Source organism: Coturnix japonica, chromosome 4 (genome assembly GCF_054131305.1).
Source record: "Coturnix japonica strain WE chromosome 4, WE-NBRP24, whole genome shotgun sequence".
In the NCBI taxonomy this organism is placed as follows: Eukaryota; Metazoa; Chordata; class Aves; order Galliformes; family Phasianidae; genus Coturnix; species Coturnix japonica.
Genome location: NC_140666.1, coordinates 66,514,027 through 66,526,870, shown reverse-complemented (window position 1 = coordinate 66,526,870; position 12,844 = coordinate 66,514,027). Strand labels below are relative to the sequence as shown.

General features: G+C 35.4%; 1 protein-coding gene across 8 annotated transcripts in view; it reads right to left on the bottom strand.

Moving 5' to 3' along the window:
* DLC1 (DLC1 Rho GTPase activating protein) overlaps positions 1–12,844 on the bottom strand; it is a 223,602-nt gene that overhangs the window by 195,085 nt on the left and 15,673 nt on the right. Inside the window, exons 1-3 of one of the 8 annotated variants that reach the window (XM_015862300.3) lie at positions 2,647–2,883; positions 2,347–2,423; positions 1,512–1,601 (exon numbers count right to left, since the gene is read on the bottom strand). The exons of 1 other annotated variant lie outside the window; for it this stretch is intronic. The gene's annotated coding sequence lies outside the window, so the exon portion shown is untranslated. Of the gene's footprint in view, positions 1–1,511; positions 1,637–2,346; positions 2,424–2,646; positions 2,913–12,844 lie in introns of those variants that run through there. 6 more of the 8 variants (XM_085545381.1, XM_085545382.1, XM_085545384.1 and 3 more) reach the window with 6 other exon arrangements.

Sequence of the window (12,844 nt, the reverse complement as noted above, 5' to 3'; positions counted from 1 at the left end):
CTAATGCTAAATCCCTTGGCAAATTCAAGTGCCAGCATGAATTTCATGAGAGTGATACAGAGACTCAGGTGGTCAGATTATTTTCTGAACTTGATCTCAGCACAGACCTACCACAGCTCTCCCAGCTCAGGACAAAAGACTATGGAAGTTGTAACTACCACTCTGAAGTTCACTCTAGGGTATATCCAGGAGTAACTTGCTGCCTACCAGCTGTTTCCTACCCCATTCAGACCCATGCTCTTTACGGCCCAGAGCTTCTGAACAGCATGGAGGACATTCTTCAACATGGGTTGGGCAGTAAGGCACAGTTCTCAGTCTATTATTACAGAGATGAGACTGGACACCATTCCAGGGTTCCTATTGCTTCTTCCCTTCCCTTGCAGCCACAAAATCATTCCATTACTCACCAGTTATTTCAAAACAGTATTTAGTAAAAACACAACAAAAAAACTTCATAAAATTCTCTTCAGTGTATGTGAACAGATGACTCCTGTTACTGAACAAGCTAATAAATATATGTAGTCTTAACGACGCAAGAATCTCTTACATTACTTAAAATAACAGCTGTCCTTTTAGATATTTAGAATGACAAAGGATACTACATAGAAAACCACATATAAGATGCGAAAAACGCTTAAGTCACCACTTCAATAGCCGCAGCTCTGTTCACACGGTCAAAAATGATATCCTGAGCTTCCCCCTAAACACTCAAGCAGCAGATTCTTTTTACTTTTAATAGTTAAACCTTAAGTAGGTTGAAAAATAGAATTCATACATCTTCACTAAAGTTACGTAGCCTGCTGACATTCACTGAATCTTGCTTTCTTTCCAAAAGCTATCACAGTGCACCCCAAACTGCCTATCTAATTAAAGGTTACTAAAAATAACCTGCCTTAGCTAACAAGAAGAAGGATACCTTGAAATTGCATATTTAGAGTGTAGACATTTAAGAATGAATTATCATTTATACTGCAGACTTCATTTAGGTTACTATCTAATTAAAGGTTACTAAAAATAACCTGCCTTAGCTAACAAGAAGAAGGATACCTTGAAATTGCATATTTAGAGTGTAGACATTTAAGAATGAATTATCATTTATACTGCAGACTTCATTTAGGACAAAGTAAATGCTAGACACCATGACAGATATATCTACCTAAGTCTCTTCTCATCGTCATTGCTAACAGAGGGGAAGGGAAGAAAAGGGAGGAGAAGGTGGGGAAAGAGAAAAAAAACATAGCCCTAAATGCCCTCCCTGTTGGCAAATGAGGTGAAAAAGGATATCATTCACACTTCTAGCTTTCTTATTTCATGCCTATTAAAAACATGCAGGCAAGACCATGCAGTTCTATTTATATATGAATGCAAATAAACAAAGTTCAGCATATCAAGCATATTTTTAAGAGATTAATAAAAATGAACAAGAAGATTTTGTTATAGCTCTGGCACATTTTGATTAAAAGAATTAGCAACATACAACTTAGTTTACATTTTCAATGATATTTATTTACCTCCAGTTTTAGTGCTGAGATCCTGAACGCTGAAAGCCCCAGTGCTGGATGCTGCTTGTTTCTTTCCTGTTTTTTCTTTTCTTTCTCCCACTTAAGGGAAAAAAAAAAAAAAAAAGAAAAAAAAAGAAAAAAAAAAAAGAAAAAAAAGAAGTATTTTGTCTGATTTTAAGGTATAGGAAGATTCTGAGACAGCTTTACGTAAATGAAGAGAAAGACAAACTTGGACATGACCTTCCTAAAATCTTTGGTAAAAAAAAAATAAGTAAAAAAAAAAAGTAAAAAAAATAAATATATATATCCTTAAAAAAAGGGGATCAAAAAACCAACAAACAAAAGAACCCAGTCCCAGTTAGCTCCTGCTAGCATAAAAGTTCAGATTACACTTCTGAGATCCTTGCTCTATTCTAAGCAGTTTTCCTCAGTGTGTGATTCTAACAAAAACAACCTCTGCAGCTGGAGGGAGCCTTAGCTAAGCACGAGCCTGTCAAGCTTTTCCCAGTGACTTCTGTCTACTAAATTCAGACTGATGTTTTGTGAAAGGGGCCTCAACAACCAGGCCCAGATTGCCTGAAAAGTATTTCCTGCCTTTGAGAGAGGGAGAGAGAGACAGAGAGGGAGAGAGCGTGTGTGCGTGCGCAAGGCAGAGAGAAAGGGAGTGAGTGCGCAAGAGAGAGGGAAAGGGAAAAAGACGCCCAGACTGAAAATTTCAAGACATTCAGCTTAACACATTGCTGAGGTATTTCTATGAAACTGGAAGGTCCCTGCTACCGTTACACAATACAAACATGTTTTAAACCCCTCCCAGATGTTTTCTGTTCATTAAAAATATACATACATTTTGCACATCTCCAGGGTTCATGCAAAGATGCCAGTTAACCCGAACAACAGGGGAGTGTCTCCGAAACACCTCATCTTGGTACCAGGTAGTAGGAAAAAGGCAGACAACAACACAATTTAAATTCAGCTTACAGAAGCTCTGGTGCTATTCTGATCAGCCCATACACACAGTTCGATAGATACCATGCACATGCTAATAAAATTGCATTCCTACTCAAGAGATTTATCTGGATCTGAGAAAATGAATGCTATGGTTTAAACGCAGTCATATAGCAGGCAACAGTATATGTTGCTTTACCTCTTCTGAGAATCCTCCGGAGTCACACAAATCCAGCTCTGTGAAAGCAAAAGGACAGACTCCATCTTGATCATATTAGGATTTTGCTGACATAAAACACTTGTAACTACTTCGTTCCAATTTGACTGAGTGCCTGAATCACGTCTTCAGAGTAACCCACAGCATCTACATCCTCTGCTCTGCACAAATTTAGTGAATATCATCTGTTTATCTTTTCTGCTTTCTTCTGCCTCCTCTGAATGACTTCCTCTTAGCTGTTCCAGCCTGAGAACTTGGATTACCATTTGGTTTTGATTAAAACCAGACGGACAGTTCTGGAGAAGTTTGAGTAAGCTAATGGAAATGACTAGTATGGCTTTAATTAGGGTAACAATTAATAGTAAATGCTAGCTATTCATGTAACAAAATCTACTAATAAAGACATAAAAATTACATATTTGGTCACTGGTCTCATATTTAGATGAAATAATTTAACAAAATTTTATTTAATTTAATCCAGTGTGAATCATAACGGTAATGACCATGCATAATTTACAAACTGCTGGGTGAAGCCAACAGTTTTTTTGCCTCTTTTTTAAAGAAAGAAGTGCTGTTGGTAACTTTGTCTTTCAGGGTGGGTTAGTCATGCATCCTTTACCTTCTGGCAACTCCTTCAGTTGTTGCAAAACCACTTTAATAATTATCAATCTGATTAATTTATTTTACTGTTTCTGTACAGATTATTGATTGCCAACTTTAGTCTTTGTCTGATCTTAAAATGGAGATGGAGATATGGTGGAAGACATCACACATACTCTCCACAAAATAGTACAAAGTGACAGGAAAGTCTCCATTCAGCAGGTCTATCAGAACTAGAACAGGATATTTATTCTGAAATGATAAGAAAACTTAATAATTACTGACTGCTGATATTTGAGTTTATTATCAGCCTCCAGCAACTGCCTTTTAACTGTTTATATAATACCTTCATTAGCTGAAAAGAGTCTTCTTGGGGGCATTTCTTCAGTTAAAAAGCCAGCTCTGTAAGGCTGTCTGCAGCTCTCACTAATATGGTCATATCTGGAGCTAATTTGTTAAGATTCATTTCCTCAGCATGTGGAACTTTGTGCTAAAGTCTGCTAAATTTGTTGAATGTGGTCTTCATTGTCATCCATGTAATTTTATATATGCATTTTTCAGCCTTAAAATTACAGTATTAACTTTAAAAGTTAGTTGCAAAGTTATGCAGGCCCAAATGGAAGTGGGTTTGATTTTTTTCCCAGTAGCTTTTATGTGTATGGATAGTGGAGGTAGACAGCCCTAAGTGGAATGGCTTACCAGTCTAACCTCTGCATCTTCAAAGAGAGAGGTCTTTGAAGTCCATACAAGGAAATGGCATATGTGGTGGTAAACTCAGATCTCGGTCATAAGTATGGCTAAAGGTAAATAACTCTGCAGACTGATTTTTAGCTATATTTAGCTAAATACAAATCTTTTATTCCACTCTAAATTGAGATTTATACTATTTTCCTGAAGGATTTCCAGATTGGAAGTCAATTCCAGTTGGAATTACAGGCTGTGAAGAGACACATTTTGTTTGTAATTATGCAGTTGCACAAATTGCACAGTTTTGAAATTTGTCTTCATGGGAATCAAAATGAAAACAAAAAAACTGTTGGTTTCCTTACAGTTAAAATTTACTCAGAATGCTCTTTCAGATCATAGCAAAATAGGGATTAACAATTGTAATGCAATATTCCAAAACAATAAAGATGCTTCAAGGCAAACAATCAAAATGTTTATTTTCTAATTATTTTTCTTAAGCCAAATATCACTTGACATTCCATCAGGAAGCTCTGTTTTCAAAAATTTGCTTCTGCATTTACAGAAGAATAATACGAAGAATAATTGGGGTATGAATATTTTGCTTAAGAAAAAAGTTTGTCTAAATTCAACCTGATACTGACGAATGTACAAGACAGATGCAGACAGCTCTATTATTAAACATTTTCAAAGTTTCAATATTTGCTTTCCCTTCACTGTAGAACCACCAGGTTTCATAAAATATTCCATACTTCTACATTTCATTCTGAATATACTGGTATCAGTTCATGAGTATCAGCTCCTTTCCATGTGTTGGAGCATTAATAAAAAGTCATGGACTTCTTCCAATTCAAGTAAAAAATCAACCTGTAGACTTTTTCCAAAGGAATTTCTAAATCAGGCAGAAATGCAAATATTTTCAGAAATAGAAAAGTAAGGATGAACAGTTTTATATGTGAATGTAGCCCTTAACCTGACCCTTGTCATATGGAAAACACAACACACTCTTCTAGATATTGCCAGTGAAACATGTAACTTAATGAAATATAAAACATTGAGAAATCAGGTTGTAATTGCAATTTCTAGGTTATTTAGTTATTTCATGCCTACTTGTGTATATCCAAAAAATATAATATGACATACAATACACACAAGTTTAGCTTTGACCAAGTCTGTGCGGTGGACATGATATGTGGAGTTCGCACTGCTCTGTACCCTCCCCTACACATCTTTCTGCAGTTGCCTGTGCAGTTCGCATTTGAACTATGTGCAATCAACTGATGAAAAATATCACTAAAAATCATATAAAAATGCTGAAACCTTATTTTCTCTTTGGGGCCACATTATTAAATGTTCATGTGATTTTCAGGCTGGACACATGCTGTATAGCATAAAATGACAAGGTCCTGTTTGTTTCGCATTTGGTTATGTATACCATGTTCAACATTCCTACTGAATCTGTAAAAGTTTGTGCAAACTCTGACTTTATTTTCTCTTGAAAAGATACCCTAAAAATTTACTGTTTAGTATCATGTTTCTTACCATTACTAATCCTTTTCATCTTCAGAATAAACAAAAAATACTTATAGTGATACTGTGTTTGTTCTTAAAACAAACTGAGCAAGGCTTTTTGTCTGTTTCCTGAGAAAATACTTGAGATACATAAATATAATTATCAGTGTTTTCTTGTAGAAACCAATGATTATTCAAAATAAATGCAGACTTCCATAACAATAGGGAATTATTGGATTATCTCAGATAGATTCCTTCCGTGTGTCATTTTATTTAGTATCATTAGCCATAGCTGTGCAGTACTGACTTAAAGCAGTTTGTGTAATCATCATAAAAAATACAATATTTGATAATTGGACAATGACATACCATCTTATATGACAACAGAACAATCAATTTGTACAAAACACAGCACTCATTCAGCTCAAAATTGAGTATAGCAAGAATCGTATGGGTACATTCAGTAAGACACAGTAATAGATAAACATACATTCCAGAAATACATTCAATTCAGGCCAAATACATTTATAGTTATATTTATAGCTTTTAATGCTATCCTTATGGAATCAGGTTTCACAGTTACTGTTTCAAATATGAAAATTTATGCTTTTTTGGAAACACACCAAAATGTGAGATTCTTAATCCGGTATTCAGCTGAGATTTGAGATTTTGACTTACTTTACAGAGTTCTGCATGTGCCGGAACATAGAAAATGTGAATATGATCTTTATTTTAATCATTAATACACTACAACTGGACAAATTAGCATTCAAAAGACAAAAAAAAAAAATAAAATAAAATATCTCCCAAGGTATCAGAAAATTTGTAGAGATCCAAAATAAATTTTGTGGAATACATTCACATAACACCAACAGTGTGGACTAGAAAGTGTCACAGAAATTTTCTGCCTAGTTTTAAAGTAGCTTAGAGCTAAGAGACAGAACATTTCTGGGAGGTTTCATGTATGCTGATGATCTTTCACTGCTGTTATATTTGACACACTCTTTAAATCACCTTCACTGCAACCAATTCCTTGACAACTTTAGAAGATAAAAGAAGAGTAAAGAATAATTTGATCATCTAGACTGTGATTCTGTCTTGCCCTGTTGTTATCCCCTTAGCCTTAGGCTCCCCAGAGAGCTCAGAAAAAACAGCTTTCCATCCTTCAGAGACTTGATTTGATTTTGGAAAATTTGGTGTAGATAAGAATATAAAAGAAACTGGCCAGTGATCTCAGAAAACAAAAATAAATTAGACATTTCAGCCATCAGTTTGGATAGCATTTTGGACTCCATGGTGTTTGCTTTCTAATCTTTAAGGTATGCTCAGTTTGCTCAATTATGGCTCTGGTGAGGGTTGGTCAATTCTTTGGTAACATTATTTATTTATTTATTTGTTTGTTTGTTTGTTTGTTTAAATGTGGGATTTTCTGCTTTAGAGCTTGCTTTAACATGAAACTTTGGTAAGCGCACAAGTATGGAAATTCCAGATGACATGTACAATAATCTCAGCAATGACATTTAATTCTCTATCGGCAATTTTATTATTTGTTTTTATGAGTATTTTTACAGTACTCTAAAACTTAATACTTATGCTTTCCAAGAAAGAAAATCCAAATCAATAACCATATGAATCAGCACGAGTTTGTTTCCAAGAACTGCTATTCTTTATGGATTGGAATTTCCCAGCTCTCAGCACCATATTTAGTGTTGAGATCATACCAGTTACAAAACATAGAGAAACACTGACATTCTGCAAGACATGAGATAGATTTCTGACAGGAAATAGGATCTGGTATATTCAGAAAATTATTGAAAAAATAAGCTCAATGTAGGTGCATGCTTTTCATTTCTACTAGGAATTCCATGGGTGCAGATAAAATATAAAAACAAAACCAAAAGAAAACAAACAAACAAAACCAAACAAAACCCTTAGGAAATAGTAGCTACAGAGTATCTATAAATGCATATATATTTTTCTCATAGAATCACTTTGGTTTAACATATTATTGACATTATACACAAACAAAATTTCAGGATGTAAGCAAGAGATAGTGAAGACACTTAAGGAAACTCAAGAGCTAAAGTAAACTACCTGAGGAATCCTTCCTGTGGAATGGTCCTGTTCTTAGGTTCTTTTCTGACTTGCCACTTACTGCTTGTGGCGAGTGAGACAGCATATTGAGACAGATGTCCTTGATCATATGTTCTTGTCTTACTACACAATACCACCATTCCTACATCAATTTTTCTTATGATTCCCCTATGTATGATGCCATACATTGCATACCAGTGCAACCATATTGCATGCATCTCATCATATGCTAAGCTATGTATTTCTTAGAAAAGCATTTTTAAAACAAACAAACAAACAAACAAAAAAAAAAGTTAAAATTGGAGAAATTGGTGGTTTCCATTATTACCTGCCCCTAGAAATCAGAATGAAAATAAAATGCAAATAATGCCTTAATAAGCCAAAATGAAATATCTGAGATGTAACTGCTGAAGAAAAGGTTGCTGATAATTTAGAATTAAATACTTCACTTCTGCATAGCTTTTGGCAAATTCACCAATTCTCATAAATGGCAAGTTGTTCACGAACAACTTAATTAAGCCTGATGTCCTGCTCTCAGCCCCCACCCTTTCTACCCCCCATTTTCTTTATAGTTAGATTTTCAATGTGAAGTATTTCAGCTGCTGTAGAGTCCTCTATCTCAGTAGAGTTAATTCTTTCTCAATGTACTTTGAGCCTAGTATTTCCAAACTGATAGCTTCCAAAATGTATGGTTACTCAGATTTTTATACATCTTGTTTATTTAAGAAACACACCTTAAAAAGAAAAGAGATTGAAGAAAGAGTGAGGCTTCTAAAGATAGTTTTGAAAAACAATGAAGATTAAAGAACAGAAATGCACTGGAAAAAACAGCTGAAATAATGTTTTCTAAATGCTTTTCTAAAGTCAATGTTTTAAGTTCCTTTACTTACTTTTTCTAACGCATCTTTCCTTATTACTTAACTGTGTTTTATTATTACTTAACTAAAAGTATTATAAGCAGACAAGTCCTCAACCCTTTTTATTCTTTTTTTTTTTTTTTTTTTTTTTTTTAATAAAAATACTGCCACTGTGCTAAGACCATCAGCTATTCACTGAGTTTTTCATGCAACACTTGCTGTACCCCTGTCTACTTGATCTTGTGGTCTATTTAGTCTGATCTTGGACCACAGTACTTATGTCTACATTGGTAAGTAGTGCCAATGAATAAAAGTAAACCTGTCAACGAAAATAGCCGAGGAAGTGAGGTTTACATTATATGCATTTCAGAGGTTTGCTTCTAGGAACAAGTGCTGTTCAGGTGCCCTAGACTGAATGTATCAATATGCTCCATGCAGTGGCATTTAGTGTCACCCCCAAGACAGAAGTTCTTTGAGGCTGCTCTGTAGTGCAACCCAAAATTTAGTAAATAGGGATGACTGGAAGATTTGCATCAAATTACATTGCTGGTTTGCACTTACTCGCTAATGCAGAAGCTCTATGGGCATTGGATACCTGGGAAGAAAGTTCAAAAAGCTTACTGAGGAAGTTTCTGAAACATGCCGTCTCAAGTGAAGTTTTTTGCTTGTTGGGGAAGAGATTAGCTATTGTTGATCTTGATTAGGCATTACAGTGATTTGCTGATCTGACTTTCAAGATACAGCTTATTGAATCCATTATAATTACCATTATGACAGTTATTCCCCTAAAAGTGCATTGCTGCTTTTGTGTAGAAAATGAGATCACATACTGCTTTCATCTTGAAGGGTTTCTGTTTCTATTTTTGCAGAATAAATATTCTATTCATCGTTTGCTGATGCTTTCTTCCTCTTTCCTTTCTTGATATTTTCATTGGCAATATTTGATTCTTGCATGGCATTTTAAAATAGAGTACATTTCTCCAGATTTAGTTTAGTAAGACATTTATTTCCTTTCTCTCAGATTTCTTACTTTTCTTACTCTGACTACGATGATTGTTCAGAGCTTCCCAGCTGCTAGTCCTAGAAATGGCAAAACTGTCAATGATAGAGACTGTTTTTACAGCTTTTATTTTTAAGACCATATGTTTAGCTTAAGCAAAACAAGGATAAGCACAATAGCAGCCTTTGAGTTTCAGTGATATTTGAGAAAAAATAATTATTCCTCAAACAGATTGATCTCAAAGTACAAGAAATAGAATTAATAAAACATAACACAGTAAATAATGGCATTATCTCCAATTTGTTTCTCATTATGAAATTCATAAAATCACAGAATGGCTTAGGTTGGAAGAGACCCCAAGGATCATCAACTTTCAACCCTCTTGCCACAAACAGGGCCACCAACCTCCAGATCTGGTACCAGGACAGGTATCCCAGGGACCCATCCAACCTGGTCTTGAACACTTTCAGGGACAGAGCATCCACAACCTCTCTGGTCAGACTCTTACAGCACCTCATCACTCTGTAAGAAACTTCCTCCTGACATCCAATCTAAACTGCTCCTCCTTGAGCTTAAAGCCATATCCGCCCCCCTCCCCCCATTCAGTCTCATGAGTCTGTCTTGGACTTGCTCTGCCTTTACAGCAGGGGGGAAATTTACTCCCTGAGATCCCACTTAGAGGCCCAGGGATACAAATTTCAGAGAATCCTGGCTGCCAGTGAAGACTAAGGCAAAAAAAAAAAAAAAAAAAAAACCAACAAAAAACAAACAAACTCATTTAGTACCTCAGCCGTCTCCATACCTGTTGTAGAGAGTTATCCTTTCTCGTGTACTAAAGGAGGTACGCTTTCTTTGGCCTGCCTCTTCTAGTCAACGTACATATAGAATCCCTTCTTGTTTTTAACATCTCTCACTAAGTTCACTTCCATCTTTACCTTGGCTTTCCTAATCCCCTCTCTGCAAGTCTGGATAGCATACCTTTTTTCTCCCCAGGTGACACACCCTTGTTTCCACAGCTGGTACAATCTCTTCCTTTCCCTCAGTCTGACCACCAGGTCGCTGCCAAGCCATGCTGGTTTCCTGCTTCCCCTCCCCCTTTTTCTTATTTTTAAAGCATCAGCAACAGATAAATGGGAACAAATGGTGTTTTATTTGTATTTCATCATTTATAAGAGCAACTCCAATTTGTTTTTCTATATAAACATGAATGGTTAACTTACAAGAAACCTCCCACCTGACCTAAATAGGTAATTGCAGAATATGGTCTTTCAGACAGCAATTTATGCTTATAAAACTGTCCAGAACAAAATTACATTGGCACAAAATACAGCTCAGCACTGCTTGTAAAATCCTATTTTATATAGCCTATAATTAGCATCTATAGTAATTAGATTTCTCCAATGGACAAAGGAGCAAGGCAACTATAGAAAAGGAAAAGGCATCAATAAGCCAAAGTCGGTAAATAATAAGAAAAGAATACTGTATCCTGTGGCTTGGGAGAAGATGCCTGAGAAATGATAAAGAACTGCTGATAACTTGAAGGCAGATCAAAGACTTGCAACACACTGGGATAAAGATACACATTACATGTCTTTAAAAAGAAGCAAAACACTGGTTAAATGGAAAGAAAGGGAAATATAGTATATTCTGTATTAAGACCTGAGGTTTTCAGCAGGAGCCATGCCCACATGAAACTAGTCAGAAGCCAGCCTGAAGTTTTAACTGATGACCTATTAAAGGTAAAGCAAAGAAGCTGTTTTCATTCTGCCTCCCATAGCAAGCTGGGGAGAAGAGTTAAAAAAAAAAAAAAAAAATTTAGAATTTTAGATAACAGTTTTTGTCAACCAAGTAGCTAACGAATCATGCAAGATCCTCAGTTTGATAGGAGCCCAGTTCCTTACTGTAATGAAAAAATAGCTAAAATTCATCTAAAAATAAAACTAAAGCACCCAATATGGATAAGTTTGTATACAACTAACATAATTCTTTATGTGATTTATAAGGTAATTCAAGTCTTGCAAATGACATAAATATTGAATCAACATACGAATGAACTGTTCAGTAAACTCTAAGCTGTCTTGGACATCCTTTTTATATTCCCATGCTTCCTTACTGAACTTCAAGGAAGAAAGGAAGAAAATTATAATTCTGAAAAACTGAAGGGAAGAGATGTAAACAATCATAGCAAAGTCTGACACAGAGCTGTCTCACTACCAAAACAGTGTTCCTACTGGAGAACAACCAGGAAAAAAAAAGGTCCATTCTAACTTAACAATTGAAATATTGCAGCTTCTTGCTGAACACAGTTAACATTTAATGCTTTACATATTGCTTTGTCTTCAACTCCAGAGTTTATCATAAAACTCAAACATTTTAATTTTAAATGTTTTCTAAAATATAAAATTGTGGAATTCAAAGAAAACTGACAAATCAAATACTTCCATTTTTTTGAGAGGTAAGCATTCTAAATAACACATTCCTCACTCTTATGACTTTAAGCTATATTTCTCAGTAAGGGAGAAACAGAAAAACCTTCATACAAGTTATGTGATTTTCATCGCAGATAGAAACCGATGCAGTGATTTACAGGGGCTACTAAAATGCTTAAAAATCCAAAATTTTTCCTCTGTGTAGTAGATCTATTCAGTTAACAACACACATAAATGATTTCCCCTTCTACACCTGCATTCAGTTTAGAATTTTCAACTCACAAAGAGATGGAAGCAAGTGCATATCACATTGGATCTAAGACAGCTTGAATGTTGAGCTTCTGTGAAGGATGAAAAATTTTGGAACTGATTTGTTACAAGCTCTGTGTCCGAATCCAAACAGTTTCTCAGTTCATGAGCTTTTACTTGCACTGCGGTAGAATTTTCTGATTCCAGCAGAATTCAAAACTGAAATCAGCATGTATAAAGGCACTGGAAATTTCTGGAAGACCTGGAGGTTAATTTTGGCAGATATATAAACATTTAAATAAACTCCTAATATTTTGCTGTGACAAATTGCAATTCTGGGGTTCCCAAACTGATCTCTCTTTCTTCGTAGATTTCCAGGTACAACTGTTCACATTCTGGAAGATTAAGTATCTGCTTCTAAGAATTTAAATTTATTCATGAAGTACTTTGCAGCTTTGCTTCCTTTATTCAGTTCAGATAAACCCCTACTCTCTCCTGCCTATCATAAGTCAAAGCTGTTTGTTAAAACCTCCTGGAGGTACCCTTTTCTTGCTGTCCAACTTGTACATTCATGCTGAGACCAGAATAGACGGAGATCTTTTTCCATCAGTGAATGACTTCTATAGCCTGACAAAGCAAGACGCTGGGTCAACATAATGGTCAAGCATAACAAGGGAGCAGTAATGAAGCTCTTCAAATTCTCAGACTTAATTGGCAATAAAGGGGCAGAGATAGAAGCTTTTCTCTTTTACAGA